Here is a 23,500-nt window from a genome sequence, read left to right on the forward strand (position 1 = left end):
TAGTGAAATCAGACCTCAGTGAATATTACATTGTTCCTTAAAATAAATTTTATATACACATATTTTATATAGTTTTGGCTTGCAGTGCTTGAAGCCCAAAACCAGTGCAAGAATTTAAAGTAAAATAGAGAACTTCTAGATTAAAGTAACTTTATCCAAAAATAGAATAATTCTTTTAAATCAAAATTGCTTTGCTTACAATTGCTTTGCTTACAACTGCTTACTCAGTTTTGGTTGATACACACAGTTCACCCACCCACACATGGCAAATTCCAGAGACAGACCACATCAAACACAAAAATTATAACATTAGTTGCACGGAATCCTAAAGTGCAAATTTTGAAATGAAAAATAATAACAAAATCAGTATCTGGAGCTTTATGGGAAACACTTGACCAATACATCTACAAAGCGACATAAATATTCCTTAAAACAAGAACATTATTCTAAACCTAACCCAGACCTATTAATCCAACAGTGGATTAATTTGTAATACTTACACAATGAAATATAATTATCTGAAATCTAAACTGTACAATCCTTAGTTTGGCGATTTAAGTATTTACAAAATCTCACTCATCTTACCTGGATTGCTCCTGTGAATGAAGCGGTTACCTTCACAACACTGCACCTTCTGGTATTCATGTGGCACAACCTGATGAGTCACTGAACAATACAGTGCACAGAGAGAGATTTCTTTTCCTCTCCACTTTGTATATGCATAGGGTTCTGGAATCAAAATCTTTTTTTTTTTTTTTTTCTTCTTCTGCCTGATTCATAAAGCCCTATCACGAGTAGCTATTATCATGCTTTCAACTCCGAGTGTGTACTTCGGCCATATACATATAGCACATAAGGATTTAGAGCTAAAAGTATTACTGTACATTTATGTTCCTTCCTGAACATTAGTTGACTACGTAGATATGGTTGACAAGAAGCTTGATGTGAGCTGGCAATGTGCTCTTGCAACCCAGAAGGCCAACTGTATCCTGCACTCCATCAAAAGACGTGTGGCCAGCAGGTCAAGGGAGGTGATTCTGCCCCTCTGCTCTGCTCTCATAAGACCTCACCTGAAGTACTTCATTCAGCTCTGAGGCACCCAGCAAAAGAAGGACGTGGAGGTATCAGAGTGAGTCCAGAGGAGGGCTCCAAAGATGACCAAGTGGCTGGAGCACCTCTCCTATGAGGACAGGCTGAGGGAGTTGGGGTTGTTCAGCCTGGAAAAGAGAAGGCTCTGGGGAGACCTTACAGTGGCCTTCCAGTACATAAAGGGGGCCTACAGGAAAGCCAGGGTGGGGATTTTTTGTCAGAGACTCTAGTGATAGGTCAAGGGGTAATGGCTTTAAACTAAAAGAGGGTAGATTTAGATTAGAATTAGGAAGAAATTCTTTACTCTGAGGGTGGTGAGGTCCTGGAACAGGTTGCCCGGAGAAGCTGTGGATGCCCCATCCCTGGGAGTGTTCAAGGCAAGGTTGGATGGGGCTTTGAGCAACCTGATCTAGTGGGAGGTGTCCCTGTCCATGCCAGGGGGGTTGGAATCAGATGGTCTTTAAGGTCCCTTCCAACCCAGACCATTCTATGATTCTATGATATTAGGTTCACCTTACTGTAGCTTCTGAAGTCACAATAGCTCTTTCCCTCTGTTTTAAAAAGATAGCTGCAAGAGGATAAAAGGAATAAGCAAAACAACCCTGATACCTAGGACTCTGCATGAAGGCTGATCAGGTTGTGTGTACTGCCATCTACAGTACACACAACCTACTTTTAATGAGAAATATTTGTGGTTTTCAAACTGGTTTAACTCAGGGTAGGTCTTCTGCTTTATCTGCACTAATATAATTCAAGTCATGCACCTCCCTCTCTACCTTGAAGACCTGGTCTTTATTATGGACAGAATATATTTCCCTTATTTTTAGCTTCTTCAAATTTAAGCATTTAATCAAACATATCTGGCTGGGGACCTGAGATACTGAGAGAAGACCTTCAGGGATCACTTCATTCCAATCTTAAACAGATGTCCAAGACAGGATGAATCCTCCCTTTAGAGATGACTGTCTCTTTCTCAACAGATCCCAAATGGTCAGACTCAGATTAGATGCTGGCAAAACATACTTTTCTCGACCTATTATTTTCTGGCTATCCCTGCTCTGGCAAAAGGAGATACTTTGGCCAAAGAGCAGCTTGTCAGGTATAGCTTAAACTTCGCGTGTTTTTCCATCACATTTAAAGAAGTCACAATCATATTTCAATCCAGATTATTATACCAGCAACAGCAGTTTAGGTCAGAAACAGCCTTGATCAAGAAGGGCAGACAAGCCTGGCCTTCAGTATTTAGGTCAAATGTGAGTCCACATTTTGATTCTTTCACTATGAGGTGGAGAGACTGGAGGACACAAGCAACTTACTTAGACATAAGTGTACCCTGTTATAGGTTTCACCAAAGTGAAATGTATCAATTAGTTAAAGTTTGTGAGTGTGATGTGTGTGTGTACGCATATGGAAGGAACGTGGTCAAGAGAATGTTTCTGTATTTTTTCAATTTTATCAGAGCCAAGTGTACAGTGCATGCTGTATTCTTAGCATACTGCCTCTATTTATCAGTTACTACTCTATACATTATCTTGCTGGCATTTGAATTGCCAGTGCTAACTGACTGGTACAACTCAATCTGCATAGAATCATAGGATCATAGAATCATAGAATATCCCGAGTTGGAAGGGACCCATAAGGATCATCAAGTCCAACTCCTGGCACTGCACAGGTCTACCCAAAAGTTTAGACCATGTGACTAAGTGCACAGTCCAATCGCTTCTTAAAGGTTGGTGCAGTGACTACTTCACTGGGGAGCCTGTTCCAGTGTGCGACCACCCTCTCGGTGAAGAACCTCTTCCTGATGTCCAGCCTAAACTTCCCCTCCTCAGCTAAACACCATTCCTGCGGGTCCTACCACTGGTGATAACGGAGAATAGGTCACCTGCCTCTCCACTCCCCCTCGCGAGGAAGCTGTAGACTGCGATGAGGTCTCCCCTCAGTCTCCTCTTCTCCAGGCTGAACAGGCCCAGTGACCTCAGCTGCTCCTCATACGTCTTCCCCTCTAGGCCCTTCACCATCTTCGTCGCCCTCCTCTGGACACTCTCCAACAGTTTAGTGTCCTTTTTGTACTGTGGTGCCCAGAACTGTGGAGATGAGGCCGCACCAGTGCAGAGTAGAGCAGGACAATCACTTCCCTCGACCGACTAGCAATGCCGTGCTTGATGCATCCCAGGATACGGTTGGCCTTCCTGGCTGCCAGGGCGCACTGCTGGCTCATATTCAACTTGCTGTCAAGCACAACCCCCAGATCCCTCTCTGCAGGGCTGCTCTCCAGCGTCTCGTCGCCCCGTCTGTATGTATAGCCAGGGTTGCCCCATCCCAGGTGCAGGACCCAGCACTTGCTTTTGTTAATCTTCATGTGGTTGGTGATTGTCCAGCTCTCCAATCCAGCCAGATCTCTCTGCAAGGCCTTTCCACCCTCATCCGAGTCCACAACTCCTCCAAGTTTGGTGTCGTCGGCAAATTTGCTCAAAACACCTTCTAGTCCAATATCCAAATCATTTATAAAAACATTGAAGAGGACTGGCCCTAAAATGGAGCCTTGAGGGACCCCACTAGTGACCATCCGCCAGCCAGATGTGGCCCCATTTACTACAACCCTTTGAGCCCTGCCCGTCAGCCAATTGCTCACCCATCGGATGATGTTTTTGTTAAGTTGTATGCTGGAAATTTTGTCCAGTAGGATCCTATGGCAAACCGTGTCAAAAGCTTTGCTGAAGTCCAAAAGATCACATCAGCTGGTTTCCCTTGATCGACTAGATGGGTGATCTTATCATAAAAGGAAATCAAATTTGTTAGGCAGGACCTACCCCTCATGAACCCATGTTGGCTGGGACCAATGACTGCGTTGTCCCCCAGGTGCGCTTATATCAAAAGGAACCAGATGGCACCTACAATGTAAATGATTCTAAAGATAAAAATGATGTTGAGAAGATAAAATGCTTTGGTGCGTGGTGCAACAGTGGGTTGCACTGTATTGTATCTCTGCATCTTATCAGAATATTGTCCCCTTGTACTCAGCTCTGGTGAGGCTGCACCTTGAGTACTGTGTTCAGCTTTGGGCCCCTCACTACAAGAAGGACATCGAGGCTCTGGAGCGTGTCCAGAGGAGGGCTACGAAGCTGGCGAAGGGCCTGAAACACAAGTCCTATGAGGAGCGGCTGAGGGAACTGGGGTTGTTCAGTCTGGAGAACAGGGGACTTAGGGCAGACATTATTGCTCTCTACAGCTGCCTGAAAGGAAGGTGTGGGGAGCTGGGGGTTGGCCTCTTCTCACAGGTAACTAGTGATAGGACTAGAGGGAATAGCCTCAAGTTGCACCAGGGGAAGTTTAGGTTGGAAACTAGGGGACATTTCTTCTCAGAAAGAGCAGTCAGGCATTGGAATGGGTTGCCCAGGGAGGTGGTGGAGTCACTATCCCTGGGGGTGTTTAAGGAAAGGTTGGACGTGGTGCTAAGGGACATGGTTTAGTGGGTGACATTGGTGGTAGGGTGATAGTTGGACCAGATGATCTTGGAGGTCTTTTCCAACCATAATGATTCTATGATTCTATGATTCTAGTCATGTCAACATCTTTTTGTTAATCTCCTCGGAAAAAGCCAGAAACAGAGTTTTGAGTGTAAATTGTTTATAAACCCTATATCCATGCCTCTGGTTCTCCTGGCACCTGGCAGGCGATCAGCGACAAACCCCAACCATAGGGCTTTGAACAAATAGTTTGGTAATACGTTTTTGGTCTTTAGTTCAGATCATCTGGAGTGATACAAACCCAGAGAACCAGTGAACATCTGTGAGTCTAAACTACCATGGCTTTACTCAGACTTCTTATTACCACCCTCCAGTTCTGTAAAATCTTCTAAAAACACAGTGATACTTAGATACTTATCTAGCTGCAATAAATCCAAAAGGCATAAACATAAAAAAAAAAAAAAAAAGCATGTATAATACATAAGCAAAACAGAACTTTAACGAAGAAGGGAAGAAGAGATGGAAGCTGAGGGAAGGAATGAAAGAATTAGTATTCCAGTTCACACAACAATATTTTTATGTTTTTACTCTTTTCCAAAGATTAGTCTGGGTCCAGCAAGCTACCACTTCACATTTATATAGATGAAAAATAATCATATTTTAAAGCTTGTTTGGGCTTCTGTCTTTTATTTTTATTTTTATTTTTATTTTTATTTTTATTTTTATTATTTTTATTTTTATTTTTATTTTTATTTATTTTTTAACAGTGGAGAAAATGAGAAATATGGTGATTATGTAAATATTCTAGATCATGCTAGCTATCTGATAATCCTTTCATCCTTGATTTTGTTCAAGAGGCCACTGTTTGGGGAAATCTTTATCTGCATTTTAACCTGTAGGACTGCTTGCCACAGGATGTTGAAAATGTACATGGGTTCAAAAAGAACTTGGTCCAAGCCATGAAAAAATATCTATTAAAGACCTGCTAGATGCAAAGACAAGTATTCTGTTTCATGTGGTCCTCCAGGCAAGACACAGGGAAAATACATCTGACCTCTTCTTATATTCTTCCCTGCCACCTGCTACTGCCACTATTAGAGCCAAAATGGGCCACTGGTCAGCCTTAGGACTGATCCATTATGACCACATTTATAGAGCAGCTGGAGAAACTGCTGAGGTGTGTGTTTACTGAGTGACTAATACGTTCACTACTGATACCAAAACCAACTGTATGACCTCTGTGTTCAAGTGAACAGCAATTCATCCTGTTCATCTAACATCAAAACACAAAAACACTCAGATAACCAGAGGGAACTTTGAAAATACTTCAAAAAGTCACCCAGTTCATCTTTACTGTGTTAATGTGGGGAAACTTTATTAAACCTGGAGTTCCAGTGATAGTATGAAGAGGGGATTTATCCACTTACATCATTTCAGTAGCTTCTTGAACCATAGGGTGTTCACAAAATATTTAATTTAAAATATATTGAATGGGAAGGCTTTATCTCTAATCTCTTTTGGACATTTAATAAAAAGAAAAACATGGTGCATATACCATGAACTGTTCCAACATCTGGCAAAAATAGAAAGATGAGGATACAAGCAAAATTTTTTTTGAGTCTGAGGAGAATTTACAGTAACATGTATTCATTATATTGTGAATGTAGTCAGCTTTGATGCATTGTAAAACTGTCCTACTTGACTGAAGAGTTTCTGAAGTACATATGAGGAATTCAGTTTTATAAAACTGTAAATTATTGGCATCTTTACATTTCTCAATGTATTTCTTTATGAAAACTAATAAAGAATAAAATACCAGAATACCTGTCCCATATGTAGCATGTATTTTGGATTCCTTTAGGTAGTAGACTGTGTGTGTTAAAGGGAAAAGCTCTGTGCCTGGTGAGCAGTTGTTAGTCTTGGCAATTTGAAATCAAGAGGTTTTGAGATAACCTGCTTGGGAAATTTATGTTGCTCGTCTCCTGCCATATTGCTAGGACACAGAATTTTACTAAATGTGTTCAGGAACTGCTTTCCCAGCAGTGGGAACTGGGACAATGTTGGGCTTTGCAGGAGTACATGATGCCCTGTGACCTGGTCACAGAGGTGCTAGGGCCACCTCACTGGAGAGTTACAGGTTACTGCTTCTCTACCAGCTCTAGAGCCACAGGTTAGTCTTAATGGCACAGGAAGGTCTGAGGTAGAGGCAGTACACTTCAGAAGATTAAGTTAAAAACACAGTGATTATCAAGTCCGACTGTTTTGGTAACACAGTATATCCTGTGATCTCTTTAAATGCTTTTCTAGGACACCTCAGCCCTCAGCCTGAAGCACCGTTGATGGGGTGGTTCTTTGAAATGACTGGGAGCTCTTTCTTCTTACTAAAAATAATCCTTTTTGTTGTTTTTCTACACACTTTATTTATTTATTTATTTTTTAAACTTGAATAGACTTTAAACACTAGATGTCAGTCAGTCACCTCACAACAGCAAATTCTTAAGCCATAGTGTATTTATCTTTGGTAGCAAACATTTTTAAGGGGGACATTAACAATAAAGTAGACATTAGATAATAGCTACAGTAATGCCAAAGCCAGTTGCAGCAGTTATCCCACAGGGCTGTTTAGCAGACAGAAATATCCCAGAGACAGGAAATGCGGAGAAAAACATTTCGTAGAAAGACTCTTGCATACACAGTGGTGAGAATTCATATTGTCTTGTTAAACTGTTGTCTAAAGCTGCAGATGACTAATTCTTCTGGTAAACCGCTCATTTTATTCCAGCTTCTGGAGTACTTGCAGAAACTCATGTTTCAAAAGAAAGGACTCTCATCAGCTAGGATGAAAAACTGGAGCTCAAGAAGCGCTCTTCTCTTCTGCATTTTCTGCTAGCTAAGTTAGGACAACGGCAAAAGGTCATACAACTTAATTTGGAGAAGTTATGGGCCCCTCTTTTTCTGATCTTTGGAGACTGCTCTGCACAGAGCTGCACTGGCATACAGAGACTTAGGCCTGCAGCCAAGCTACATCAACTATGGTTTTGACTACTGAGGGCTGTTTTAGCAAAATGTCTGCATTGACAATAGAGTTAAGTTTGCTTCTTTTGCCAGACCTCCAGTGGAGAGGCAGTGCAGTTGACTGGTGGTGAACCACTGCAACAAACATGCTTGAACTTCATGAGTCAGGTCCCTCAGGCAGCTCAGCTCTATGGGTCTTTAGTTTTGTGGATCTGGCTTTTAGTATTCTGGTACCAAAAGTGATTCAAAGATACTCAGACTGTCTCCATGTATTAATGATATACAAGGGGAGCTGTTTGCTTAAGCACTGCCGTGTGACTACAGGCAGATGTCCTGCCTCAGGACCCAAACTACTATGTTCTCACTGAGCTCCCAGAATGGATATGTGGGGTGGGATCCTGCTGCCTCTCTGCTATGTGACTTGGGCACCCAGCTTTCTGTTCAGGTTGTGTCATGGATCTGTCTAAAATGTTCACAGCTTTACTAGATGTCAGGGCATATGCATCCTCTGTGGCATCTAACCAGTGTCTTAAATTTGGGTTTATAACTGCTGAGTTTTTTTTTTTTCTTTTTTTCTGGAATCATATCTATTTATAATTTTGAACACTCAACTAATTTTAAGACAATACCACTGTGTATCTTGAATGGAAACCTACTCCAGAGTGCATGAAGAAATGTATTCTACAATTCTGATCTCTCCACATTTATAAACATATTTAAATTATATATTTAAAATTACTGCATCTCAGTTGTGAGACTTTGAGGAGAAACATATTTTATCAGATTCTGACTGCAAAATAGACATTCCTTTCAGCTAGTGTATGAGGTACCAGAGTCCTGGATTTATGATGATTTTGACTATGTAATCCTAAGGTACCACAGGTTGGGTTAGCACAGTTCTCTCCAAAAGTCAGTGCACAGGATGAAAGAACTCCTAGGACATGTCATCAGAGGAGGCAGGTAACAGCTTTCAGGCTAAATAACAGAGTTGAATATTTCACTGCTCTGTACTTTGTGAGGCAGAATATAGCCATGTGCAGGACTACCCCATGAGAGCAGTTGCATTTACACCTACTCCGCACTCATCTTGCCTGAGCATAGGTCACTGCAAAAGGCAAGAGGACTGGAAACCAGTCCCTTTGATCTCCAGATGATCACTGCATTTGGGTCTTTTTTATATTATTTACTTTGTTTGATCTCACATCAGTGCTTTAGTACTTTTTCTTTTTTTTTTCTTTTTTTTTTTTTTTTCCTGGTGAAGAAACAGCAGTGAATTAGTTCCTCATCTTTGTACCTGTCTTCATGCTGTGATCACTTGGCCATCCTTTCTTGTTTCCTTTTCTTCATGGTAGTTTTGCACTTGCACATCATCATGATGGCTGACAGGCCCTCAAACCAATAAAATTTAGACATATTTGTATGGCAAGCCTTTTACCGAGATAAAGGCTGACTTGTGTGGAACAATATGGAAACACCTGTGCCCAAATTCATACCACTTAAGTGAGGTGCCTTTGTTAGAAAACCAGAAAGCCTCTGCAGCCCATGGAGAAAGGCAAACACCTTCAAAGCCAGGTTCATTTTACCTGAGGATATCTGTTTGCATTTACTTTTCTCCTTTGACTGTAGAGCGGTCATGGTCTTACAACAAGAGCTCTAGCTCAACACATTAAGTTAGTTGGAATGAAGTAAGGGAAAGACATTAGCAATATCAAAGATGGAAAACAGTTAAAAGTTGAAAATCTGAAAGACTGGGAAAGGTAGTGTAGTGGTGAATAAGAAAATGGCTCTCAAGGTGTCTTGTTTCCTCAGACCTGCCATTGGAATGTGCCCTGTCTTGGACATATATACCTGCTAGTTTGAAACTTCTGTCATTTTCATAATTCTTTTGAGAAGACGCAAGACTGATCAATGTTATCAAAATGTCTTTCAGATTGCTTGAAATATACATTTATGATTCCATCTAAAGCTAACTCAGAAAAGTGGGATGAATTTTGGGTTCATCTGCTGGAAATCTAAGATTGACCTGGTGTCATGACTACTATCTCAGAAAACGAGCTAAGAACATGATACTAAGCTGATTGAATCTGTGAGATATAGCCAGAAGCAAAAAATTGTATCCTTCCAAATTATCACGTGGACCTTTTGTTCCAAACTAGTCATATGAAGTTAAATTTGCTGTTTTAATGCTAGAGAAAAACAAATGAGCACTGTAATAAAAGAACTCTATATCATTTGCCTATGGGGATTCTTTGGTGGCTCTGAAGGTTGAATGAATTGGCCTGACAAAGACTCTGCCCTCTCCCTTGATGACAGCTTCTTTAATGTTTTTAATACTGAATATTTAACAGTCTTTTACCTTTGGTCAAAATCTGGCTAAAGCTCGCTAACAGAATTAAAAGGAAAAAAGAGGTGACTGATAGACACACCTCCATATACACACAGTGTGATCAATCAAGCCTCATTTTCCTAATAAATCAGGCTCAAAGTTCTTGAAGACACTAATATTCTGAAAAATGAAATTATCAAAATACTAATATATTATGTATAAGATCAGACCTTTAATGAGGTTAAACAAACTTATTGACCTTAATTAAATCAACACTTCCTTAGTCTCATAAATATTAGAAATCTTCAGCAAATGAGCTGATTGGTGTTGTTCACACTTAATAATAATTTTGAAAAATAATTTCTATTTTTATGATCAATAAGGAGGAAAAGAACTCACAGACTCAAAAAGCTGAACCTTTTTTTGTCTCTGCAAAAGAAGGTATTTTATTAAGTGAAGCTGAGTTAAAGGGTTTGTGAAAAACACAACTGTTTCACAATGCATGTAAAAGCATGAAACTATTTGTCAAAGAAACAAAGTGAGATAAACACTGAGCTCTTTGTAAATAGTATGGGTTTATTAAATATCTGATTTCCAAAGCATGCAACCCATTATTGTGGTTACACGCATACTAAAGATGTGTTCAGCTCTCTCAGTCATTGAAATATAGTTTTTGCACTTGTGGTGAATGCAAGTCAAACTATCACGTAAACTTTATGTGGGCATATCAATCTCTCTCCAACTGAAATTAATAACAAATTTTTCACTGAGTACATGGATTATTTATTTATTCCATTGAAACTGTGAGAAATATGTGAAATTACTGTACAAAGCCTGGCTGCTCAGCACAGCAAGGCAGAGTCTGATTTTGGAGTCCAACATCAGCTATACAAAGAGGGAGAGGAAGACACCACCAGAGAATCAACTCAGGATGAAGGTATATCTTCCTTGGCTTAAAGAGGAAGTATAATAGTGCAAGCAGGACCTATTTCATAACAAATTTGATGCTCCTGAGACAAATGTTATTTCAATATTGCAAACATCACATCAGAGAAAAAAATAATAATAAAAAAAAGTAGTTTTTGTTTAGCTAGCTGGGGTTGGTTGGCTGAGGTTTTGTTTTTGTTTTGTTCCATATTTTTGTAAAAGCTAGATGATACTTGATATAAAGCTGCAACTTGATCTGTTGAATCATATCACAAACATCCTGTTAACACAGAATGATGGTCTATCTAGTTTTTTCCTGTATAGGGTGTGGGTATACTTTTCACCTACTTTTTGACTGGTTTTAAGAATATTTGGGATTAATAGGAATGTAATAAAGAGCAAACCAGAAAATACAACATTATAAAAAATCAGGGTGCATCAGTGGCTCAAAAAATTCGTGCAGTTATGGTTGTCTCATCTAAAAAGAATATAACAAATGCAGAAAGAGAAAGACAACAGTGGTGGAAGGTGTGAAATAGCTTGCATCTGAGAATGAACGAGGTAGAATAGGATCCTTCTGCCTGGAACAGAGATAGCTAAGGGGAAGTAGGATATAAACTTAACAAGTTAGATACACCTCTTCCAACAACATACATTGCTAAGTTGTAAAAATCTTTGCCAAGGAGTACTGTGGATGATGAAGGTCAGTATGGCTGCAAAAGGTGATTTAAAACAAAACAAAACAAAACAAAACAAAACATAAAATAACTATTGATTCATGAAGAACTATTCATGAAGAACTAAGCATACCTCTGAGCTCAGGGGCTTATTGAGCTACAGACAGCCAGAAAAGGGGAGGTTACTCACTGTGCTTGTTCCCTTCTTACAACTCTCCCTTGGCCCTTGTGGGACCCACAGCTGGAGGTGTGGTTGTGTCAGTGGTGCTGGGTACCCTCCCCACCTGCATCAAGGACATCATCCTTGGCATGGTGTCCTCCAGACTGGTTTCCTGAGTACTGAAGGAGTGCCTTGTCTGTGTGAAGAGGAGCCGACTTTGGGGAAACCATTCCATGCCCTCCCTCCCTCATCAGGAGGGAAAACAAAGGAGGCTCAGAGCTGAGCTCCTGTATCTTCTTTCTTGTGAAGTTTTTGGCAATGGGAAGAAAATACATAGCCTTTGAAATTAAGATTAGTTGACCACCTTTGATAGGGGTACAAGCAGGTCTGGCCCATATCTTTTTTCCTGGAATCTATTCACTAAAAGGCTATAGAAAGCTCCCCGAAATGGTGAACAAGGTCAGAATAAAAACTAGCACTGTAACAATGTCCTATTGAACAGGTACCCTGTGAGTTTGGGCAGGGGCTCATGACCTTCTGGGGGCACTTTCTAATGGCCATGCTGGATGGACTGTTATGACCAGGTCATAGGTGCAAGCACAGCACTGCTACAGAAACTCGCATCTCTGCATGAGGACACATGCCAAGAAAAAGTCTCTCACCTAAACTAGTGGGCATATTTCATATTTTGGCTCACTTCTCCATCTTCTTCCTCCCCTACTGCAAAGAAAAATACTTGCACAAATATGCTGCCTGAACATGGACTTGGGGCAGAGAGAATCATTTTCGTTCAAGAAAAAAATTAAACTTGCTCAGTTTAACTTGCTCTGCTATCTCTGCATTGCTGCTTGATGAAAGAGATAATGAATTGGAGATAAGAGGAAAAGGAAAAAAAAGTCCTATCTTGATCTTTTTTTTTTTTTTTTTTTTTTTTTTCCCCCCTTCTAGGTACTCTGTGTTAGGTGTCACTAAACTTCATTTGTCTTTTTTAATGTGGCATTGACTTCAGCAGAAATCGCTAGTCCCTTTTGTCATTTGTCCAGTTTGTCATCCCCACTAGATGTATTCATCCTAATCAAAGTTTGCATTTCAGTGCGGCGTTGGGCCAGAATATGAGCCTGATTGATGCTTAATTTTCTTTCCATGGTGAGAGGGATGCCAGGGACTGGCTGCAGCCTGTGTTGGCTCTGCTGGCACAGATACCAGCCGGTAGTTCTTCTAACAGCATGAGGTGGGCTTATCCCTCAGTGAAGGAGAGGGTAAAATCTCTTATTTCACATTTTCATGGCTGGTAACCGATAGATGGGGAAAAAGACTGAAAACTTTCACTATGCAGGCGTGCACTTGAGGTAGCAATTTACAGCAAGGGAAAACAAGATAAGATCAGGTCATTCTCTTACAGCATTGTATGCTCAAGGAGAACTGTGAATCAAGGTATGTGTTACAAGGCGCTGAGCATTCGGGTTGACCATCTCTTAGCTGAGAGTGATGCTTTCCCAGTTTGGTTCTCTTGCCATCTAAGTGAACCAAGAAGGTTTCTGCTACGAGAGCCCTGCAGTTACAGTGACATAAATGGGTTTGTCTGGGAGTGAGGCAGTGCACAGTGGGAGCAGTGGAGTTGGGAAGCTTGTGTTTACTGCTTCTTAATCATTTAAAGATATTTTTTCTCCCTTTAAAAGTGAAGTGGTGATTTTTCTCTTCATGAGAAATGCAAATGGAATTGTCACATACTAATCTTTTGTGAGTATGTGATCCAGGTGCACTTTTTACTTAGAGTCTCCAAGACTAGATTTTGTGACTATATCACTGAATCGCTTTCTAGTGTAAGGTTATAACTGAGGCTGGGCAAGGATTTGGCTCAAACCTTATTTAGCTGTAGTTATCCATTGACTGCTGAAGTTCTCTGTAGCTGAATGGATTTCAGGGGAAAAAAAAAAAGTTTGTAATATAACTAGCTTTGAAATATTAGTGCATCATGAAAAGTACCTTGCTTACATTCTTATGCACTCAGGCTCTGTCATACCCAAACAACAAATCAAAGGAGAACTTTTTCAGGGAAAGCAGATATAATTTTTCTGCATGATGTTCCATAAGAGTACTATACTTTAAACTGAAATAAAGAGAAAAGGACATCTTGAAAAGATGTTTGTTTAACAAAAGCAGAGTCCTCCTTTCCAGCCCAATAGCAATATGATCTTTCCATGAGCCTTCCCAGCCTTTACTTGCCCTTTCCAGATTGTTTTCTAAAGAAAACTAAGAAAAAAAAGACCCCAAATACACGTTCTTCCCCTTTAGATCTAATTTGATAAACGCTGCCACCCTCCATTCCCCAAATGCATGCCGGACACGGCCATCACAAAGTTAATACTGTTACCAGAAATGAGCTTAACTTAACTCAAAACATATGTTTGCCTGTACAATGACATTTTGGAAAACATTGCTTATATTTCTCCATTCTTAACTTTTCTATGGTTTGTTTGTTTGAAAACAACATTTGAAATTCAATTACATTTACTGCAATTCTGAGAAGGGCCCCTACTTCCTTTTTTTTTTATATAAAAAAAAAAAAGAAAAGGGGGGGTGGGGGGTGGGGGGTGTGTGAAACAAAATGGGGACTGTCAAGAAAAAGACCAAGCTGTTGCTGGTGCAAGAGACAGACTCTTTGGCTGGCTCCCCCTCCCCATTCATCCTTTGAATAGTTTTTTTATATTTAAGTATATTATCTGTGCATACCTCACTTCCAGTTAGTCTTGTACTGAAAGATCATTTCAGCAGACAGTAATGATTGCAGCTGGATCATATGGTAACAAAGGAAGAAGATATCCTGGGTGAAGATTCCCCCCCAAACCAGAATTAACTTCAGGTCAAAAACTGGCAGCAGAACTGGTGTCAGCATCAGAGTTTTATGTTCTAGCACCTTGGGATCCTGTTTGAGCATCAGCATCTGTTTAGGAGAAATGGGATGCAACCTCACTAAGTGGGGAAAAGATATATTTGATGAAAGGATGGCTGACCTCATATGGAGGGCTTTAACTAGAAAGGAGAGGGCACGGAGAGGGTAACCAGCAGCCCTGTGAAGGAGTGACACACAGGGCTGCTGAACAAAGGGCATGAGGTTATGTGATAGGGAGGGGTCACCTCCAGCACCTGCAGCAAGGAAAAGCCTACAAGGAAACCTTATGGAATCATAAAATCACAGAATAATTAAGGTTGGAAAAGACCTCCAAGATCATCTGGTCCAACCATCCCCCTACCACCAATGCCACCCACTAAGCCATGTCCCTAAACACCACGTCCAACCTTTCCTTAAACACCCCCAGGAACGGTGACTCCACCACCTCCCTGGGCAACCCATTCCAATGCCTGACTGCTCTTTCTGAGAAGAAATGTCCCCTAGTTTCCAACCTAAACTTCCCCTGGTGCAACTTGAGGCTATTCCCTCTAGTCCTATCACTAGTTACCTGTGAGAAGAGGCCAACCCCCAGCTCCCCACACCTTCCTTTCAGGCAGCTGTAGAGAGCAATAATGTCTGCCCTAAGTCCCCTGTTCTCCAGGCTGAACAACCCCAGTTCCCTCAGCCGCTCCTCATAGGACTTGTGTTTCAGGCCCTTCGCCAGCTTTGTAGCTCTTCTCTGGACATGCTCCAGAGCCTAGTAGTTAGGGGCCCAAAGCTGAGCACAGTATTCGAGATGTGGCCTCACCAGGGCAGAGTACAGGGGCATGATCACCTTACTGGTCCTGCTGGCTACATTACTCCTGATACAAGCCAGGATGCTGTTCGTCTTCTTGGCCACCTGGGCACACTGCTGGCTCATGTTCAGGTGAGTGTTGACCAACACTCCAAGATCCTTTTCCTCTGCACAGCTTTTCAGCCACTGTGCACCAAGCCTGTAGTGCTGCATGGAGTTTTTGTGACCAAAGAGCAGGACCTGGAACTTAGCCATCTTGAACCTCATCCCATTGGCCTCTGCCCATTGACCCATCTGGTCCAAGTTCCTCTGCAGGGCCTTCCCACCCTCCGGCAGATCAACACTTCCCCCCCCCCCCCAACTTGTTGCTGTCTGCAGACTTACTGAGGGGGCACTCAATTCCCTTGACCAAATCATCATTAAAGATATTAAAGAGGATGGTCCCCAACATCTACCCCTGGGGAACACCACTGGTGACCAGTCACCAGCTGGATTTCACTCCATTCACCACCAGTCTCTGGGCCCAGCCAACCAGCCAGTTTTTAACCCAGCAAAGAGTGTACCTGTCCAAGCCATGGGCTGCCAGCTTCTCCAGGAGAATGCTCTGGGAGACTGTGTCAAAGTCTTTGCTGATGTCTAGGTAGACTATGTCAACAGCCTTTCCCTCATGTACCAGGAGGGTCACCCAGTCACAGGAGGATATGAGGTTGGTCAGGCAGGACTTGCCTTTCATGATCCCATGTTGACTGGGCCTGATCCTCTGGTTGTCCCACATATGCTGTGTGAGTGCATTCAAGATGACCTGGTGGATAAGGAAAAGAGTAATAGATTTTGTTTATCTGGACTTCAGTAAGGCCTTTGACACTGTCCCCCATAAGATCATCATAGAGAAGCTGTTGAGATATGGGCTGGAAGAGCAGACAGTGACATGGATCAAAAACTGGTTGAATAGCCAGGCCCAAAGGGTAATGGTCAGCAGAGCAAAATCTAGTTGGAGTACAGTAATAAGTGGAGTACCCCGGGGTCAGAACTGGGCCCCATCTTGTTTAACATCTTCATTAATGATCTGCATTATGGGGTAGAGCGCACCATCAATAAATTCTCAAATGACATCAAACTGTGGGGACTAGTGTATTCACCGTGCTGCCATCCAGAAGGACCTCAACAGGCTGGAGAGGTGGGCTGACAGGAATCTCATTAAGTTCAGCAAGGAGAAGTGCAGAGTCCTGCACCTGGGAAGAAACAACCCCAGGAACTAGTACATGCTGGAGGCCACCCATCTGAAAAGCAGCTTTGCAGAAATAGACCTAGGAGTCCTGGTGGACACCAAGTTGAGCATGAGCCAGCAATGTGCCCTTGCCACTAAGAATGCTAGCAGTACTCTTGGCTGTATTAGGTAAAGTATGAGCAGCCAGCCAAGAGAGGTGGTCTTTCTGCTCTACGCAGCTCTGGTGAGGCTGCACCTGGAGTAATGTGTCCAGTTCTCAGCTCCCCGGTACAAGAGAGTCCTAGACATACTGGAAAGAGTCTAAAGTAGGGCCACCAAGATCACGAAGAGACTGAAGAACCTATCCTATGAAGAAAGGCTGAGAGAGCTAGGAGTCTTCAGCCTAGAGGAGGCTCAGGAAGGATGCAAATACATGGAGAGGCTCTTTTCAGTAGTGCCCATTAGCCTGTTACCAGGACAAGAAGCAATAGGCACAAACAGGAACACAGGAGGTTTCCTTGAACACTTCTGTGCTGTGCGGGTGATGGAGCACTGGTACAGATTGTTCAGAGAGGCTGTGGGGTCTCTGTCCTTGGAGATCTTTAAAAGCTGCCTGGAGATAGTCCTGGGCAGCCTGCATTGGGTGGCCCTTCTTGAGCAAGGAGTTGGACCAGGTGACTTCCAAAGGTCCCTTCCAGCCTCAACCATGCTGTGATTGTCTGTGATTCTGTGAGCTGATATTTGTGGAACAAAAAAAATAGACAAAGGTTCAAACTGTACCTAGACATTGTGACATAAGCTATCAAGCTTCTTTGACCACACAGTTCTCTTTTAGATAATTTTTGCATAATTGTCCTTTCTAAGGACAATAAAGGGATTCTTCAGTGTAAAAAGACACAAGAATATTCTGTTGTTAAAAGTTCATATAGCAAAAGCTAAAGTACATGAACTGCATTCCCAGATGCAGAATCCTCTTCCCTGAGGGTGGAGATTTGCTAGACCTCCAGAGACTAGAAATGTATCTCCTACCCCTTGACTGCAGGAACATCAGCTACAGAGTGTATAAATAAATTTCCTTAACTATCCTCCATACATGAGCAGGTTTCCCCCCAAGACTTGCTTTAAATCTGCAGTGTTACTTGGGACACAAATAACAGTAACAAAACCACTACTGTATGAAATTTTACTTTCTCATAGTTTTTCAGAAACACAGGCAAATTGGGGCCTGAGGGAGCAGAAACATCTTTAGCCAGCCTTATGGTGGGCAGCAATTCGGTCAGTGTGAGGGAGTATCATTAAATGTTCATTCATCCCTGCCATCTTTGCCACTACGGAGTCTTCCACAGGTGCAAAAAGAGTGCAAGCTTTCCTCAAGCCAATATATCCCATTCGGGTCTAAGCTAATGGCAGGCAGGATAAAAAACTTTAACCAAGTGTCCAGCATTTTCTGTTGAGCGTTGAGACAGAATTGCTCATATGGAGACGCCAAAATTCCATTTGGGGTTAAACATAGCATAGGAGTTTTTAGTAAGATATGGCTAGTCAAATTTAAGAGTTTCCACTATACTATTAATTAAGATTAAGAAAACAAATCTTTATTTGAAATATATATATGTTTTGGAATAATTAAAATATTATGCATAAAACACAAATAAATTTCATTATAGGATTAGGATTACTGTAAAAGATTAATGTAGGATTACTATCACTTATTATAATGGAAGAAAAAAGCAAGTATAAAAAAAAAAGAATGTGGTGTTGAATTTTCATCATATTTTTTTTCTGAAAAAATCTGAATTTTGCTATTATGGACTGAGAAAAAAAAAAAACAAGCAAATAGTTCAGGCTAAAATTAGTCTTTCTTTGTTGTTGTCATTCAGAACTCAAACCAGAAAGATGGAATGTGTGAAGTTAATTTTCCTTTTGCAATTTTATTTTCATAAACTTTTGCATGTATAGGTTCACTTGAGAACAGATGAAAGAAGTGGTAAAACAGACATGAATGGGGACAAATCTGCATCAGCTGGTAGTATGCAAAAGAGATGTCTGGGATTTACAAAACCTCGAGATGCTGAAAAACTTAAGTTTTTCTAAGTATTCAAATTTTTTTGTAGTTTATTACTTGAAATAGTACTTTAAAACAGTTTAGACCTAATTAAAATATGTGACTATAAATAAAAACACTAACCAGAATTCTTCATGAAGTAACAGATAGCCCTTTATGTGTAATCCTTGCATATTTTTATGAAGGTAACACTGCTGGATGAACTTCTCCAGCAAAAACCAGTCCAGAAAAGCTGTCAAATGACAAAACTAAGAGCTTTATACCAATTCACAAGAGTGGAACTTCACAAGTGTTCAGAAGATTTATTTGAAATTAGGTCCTTCACATTTAAGTGTGTCTCCCCCCCTTCTTTGTGTAAAGTAGACCTTACAAAATCTTATCAAAACAAATGAACAAACAAACGAAAACAAACATTTATTATTATTATTATTACTATTATTATTATTATTATTATTATTATTATTATTATTATTATTATTATTTCATTTGTCATTTTACCACAGGAATAGCAAGAAAAACTGCAGTTACTCCCCCTCCCCAAAAAATAATAATCTGTCATATTCTTATTTTTAATAGGAACGTTTTAATATTAAAAATGATCGGTACAGTCCATGCAGAAATATACAGTGAAAAAAGGTTTGTCAGGAAAGATGTTGTGTTTTATGAAACCAACTCACAAACAAATCTGGAAAAAACAGAGAGAAGATTTTAAGCACACAAACCTTTTAAAAGTCTGAAGTGGATGCAGCAATCCTACAGCTACACAGATGTTGTGAACAATCGATATGTTTTTTACATAAATGTGTTCATCAGAAAGTTAAAATGAAAAATGGTTAGTACATGAATAATACAAGGGCATGTATCACAGGAGGAAGGGATAAGGTCTTTAGCCTTGCCACAGAGAGAAATTATGCTAAATATGTACTTCAATGTGTAAAACAGAACAACCATTGAAGGAACTCGAAATAGATGACTACTCTTTTCTGCAAGCATGGTAAACCAGGATGACTCATTGTTTCCTTTAATTTGCATATGGAAAAAATTAGGAATTGATATAATGCAACCCAATGTGCTTTTCTTGGGGAAGTGGGAAGGGGAGAGAAGAGGAAAAATGAGGTAAGGCTAAGCTTTCTTTGGGGCAGAGGCTGCTTTGATTTGTTTTGTTTTTAAATAGAGAAGTAGATTGTTTCTACATCTCTGGGAGCCCACCAGTATACCAAATACAATTATACAATTTGAAAACAATGCTTTAGCTTTTATCTCCCAAGTGCTGAAATGCTGGAGCCTGTACTGTCGACACCTGGGGCATAATGGAAGTCAGCTTAGATGATATGCTTTAGTCCTCTTCTGCTGAGTTTTCCATGGGGTGTTGAAGGATTGAGTCCAAATCCTTCAATCTTGTTTGTAATATCTGTTCCAGGGAGTTCTTTCCAACATGTACTCTTGGTTTTACAAACATGAAAAATATAAACTTCTAATAATAATTCTTCAGTTGTAATCAGGACCTCCAGGTAATTTCCTAAAGATGTGACTTATCCTTCTAACTTGTACACATAACCTTACACATGCAAGTAGTTCAATTGAAATGAATATTTTCTCACTGGGAAAAAAAAAAACTAATTTGGACAGTTGAGTCTGGAAGAAATACTTTGTCAGTTCTGTGGCCTTCCTATGAGAGTTCTTTAAACTGTTCTAAATTTTCAATTAGATCAATTGAAATAATTCTATTGTAAGTTTTTCTAGACCTTTTCTTGATTTTGAAAACTATTTAAAAATTACTGGTACCTTATTAGCATTGGGACTACAGATAAAGCTACCACTGTGAAGAACTAGATACAATTTTTGCTTTTCAAATTAACCAAAATGTATTATGGCTATAAACAAATTTAGCCTTTACATATCCATGCCATTTTGAGACTTAGAAATCACCGATGAGGCCACCCAGAGCAGTCAGTCGTCAGAGCACTCTGAAGGACTCTGAACAATCTGGGAATTATCACTACAACACTACTTCCATGGCATCAGCTGACAGCACTTCTCAGATCAGGCATAAAAATGCAGTCTAGCAATCTCAGGCTGCCAAACATCCAAAATTAGAAGGCATTATCCATCACTCTGGCTAAAATTTTGGTTGCAATGTGTTGATTCGAAACATCTGCCTTCTGAGGTTTATGCAGTTATGGCATTTTTCACTCCCTCCTCTGCTGTGCAGTACTTGGGACTGCTTAACCTGACAGTGGGGTAACTAAATTTCAGTAGAAAATCGAGGGATGTCCACAGATAACTCTGTTTCCTCAAGATTTGCACACAAAACTGGAAGAGTACCAAAGAAATCCAAATGACCGTTTATATGTTTAGATAGGCACGTCTTATTTTACTGAGCTTGTATCATTTTCTAAATCACTTCGGGGCATAAACTATTATAAATGCAAGAAATTCATATAATGAAACAAGAATTTTATACCTAGGAAAAATGCCAAGATACATAACTATTGCTCCAACTAAATTATACATTGCCTGATTTTCTGAATTAAGTGGTGGTAATTATGTGCCTAATATGCATTCCTAGTTAACATGGTTGTCTCTATAAATTCAGTAATTGTTTATTCAAACAATACAACAGCCATGTAACACATAATTGGCATACACAATTAGCTAATTTGCATCAGCAGTCACTGTAATTTCATGTCACACTGATTATGCATGAAATCAGGAATGTATTTTTAAAACATTTGAAACACAAATGGAAAAAAAAAAAAGCAGACATAGCATAATCCTCTCATTTACTTTTTTCCTCTCCCTCCAAAAATATTTTATTTTCATGGTGATGGTCTATATTTTTGTGCATTTACTTTGGTTTATTTATTTGTGCTTTTCTTAGCTCATTGTCCTATAACCAAGTCTGTAGAAAACTGTGAACAAATAGTCCCATGATAGGGACAGAGCTGCTGTGACCACCTGTGTCAGCTTAAACAGTGCTTATAGTTTTCATGAATGTTCAAAGAGGCCCAGAATTTTCAGTAAGGGAAGCCTGAATCATTTTCATCCAAGCATAGCTACCTTCTGAAAAGGAAAGTTTTCTCTAAACATTTGATATTTTTGATGACTATGCATTTACTCCTCCCAGTTAGTGACATTCTTCTTATTGTTATTTTTCAATTCAAAACCATTTTAAAATGTTACTGCAATTTTGATTTACTTTTTCATTTAAAGAAATTGGAACTTTCAGGAAATAACAATTTTCACTTTTGAAAGTTTTACGATTGTTTTCATATGCATTTCTTTTGCAAATTGAATAAACATTTTAAAATAATAAAGAAAAGACTGTAAAACTTCACTGAGGGAATAAGTAAAAGGAAGCTGTGCTCTGTTTTTCAGTGTGGAACATGATGCAGGGGGAAAGCAGAGCATTAGAGCAATTTAACAAGGTTAAATACAGGTAGACATAGCCATGCTTGTGTCTCCAGGATGGGACAGCTGAAGCTAATTTGACTGTTTCGGTGCCTGTGACTGGCTGTATAACGGTTCTCAGCTCCAGTCTTCATGGGAGGTGAACTTGATAAGATCCCCTTTTAAAAAGTTTTAAAATTTAGCTGGTTTTCAATTTTTCAGTTACTCAGACATTCAAAACCATTTTGCTTCCCTTTATTCCCCAGAATATCCCCACTTTAGATTCATGAAGCTACTGCTCATTAGTCTAACACCTTAACTAGTGACAGCAGAGTGGTATCTTCAGTAGACACCAATTTTTCTTAAGAAATCTGTGCAGGACTTCACCCACATGCAGTTCATCCCCATTTCATGCTTGAAAAAGCACATTCAAATGTCTGTGTCCTCCTGCAGAAGATGCCAGTCAAAGCTGGAGTGTAGAGTTATAGAGTTAGAGTTCTAAGCTGCTCCTGGCCCCACATGAGATGGGGTCCAAAGGAGAGATACACGAAGCGTCTTTCCTTCTTGCCTGTGACCAAGTTGTAGAGAGTCATATGGAAACTGCTGGCTACTGGATAACAGCTTTGAAATATTACATTTCTCACAACTATTCATTTTTAAGGAGAGATTTATTCTGTCAGCAGCTGATTATTGCATGGCTCAGTGCTGAGAGTTCACCACCAAACAGGCAATTGCCCAAAAAAAAAGAGCTTTCTATTGCCATAGAGGGAGGTCAGGGTGGACGAAAATGCCAAGACAATGAAGTGTGGTGTGTACCACTCTATTATGACAGCAAGTTCAGGCTGTAGGTTGTAGGAAGCTGGCTAAAAACATTAGCATGAGCTGTACTATATTCTCAAAGAGAAAAGCCGATTAACACTGGAAACTGTATTTACCAACAGAGGAGTCTCATCTTCATTGTATGATCTTCAGGGCTATGCGTGACTGGAGGTGTCACCTGCAGCTGCATGATTGTACAGAACAGTTCAAGCAGCTTCATTTACCAACAGACTCCTTCAGTGCTATATGTGTCTGCATTTCATCCCATTAAATGCTCTCTAATGTTTGATTTTTCCCTGTGCTAAGTTCTAAAGCGAGTAACGGAATGCTGCAATCTGGGACTACTATTAAATGGGGAGAAAGCAAGAAAATAACTACTCTGTAGATGAAAAAGATGGAAAGAATAATATCAATTGTATTACAGGGATACTTTACTAACAAGAGATAAGACTTAAATGAGGAGCAGTGAGAAAACTACCGAATAAAAGTTTCATTTTCTTCTTGCCACTGTAATTGTTACTATGGAACACCTTGATTTCTCTTTTTAATTAATTTTAGCTACTTTCACTAACTACATTGACTACTTTTTTTTGACCGAAAATATATTAAATGAAAATTTTGAGACTATGTATTTGTCTTTTAATGTCTGGTAAACTCTGTTTCTTG

Source organism: Cygnus olor, chromosome 1 (genome assembly GCF_009769625.2).
Source record: "Cygnus olor isolate bCygOlo1 chromosome 1, bCygOlo1.pri.v2, whole genome shotgun sequence".
In the NCBI taxonomy this organism is placed as follows: Eukaryota; Metazoa; Chordata; class Aves; order Anseriformes; family Anatidae; genus Cygnus; species Cygnus olor.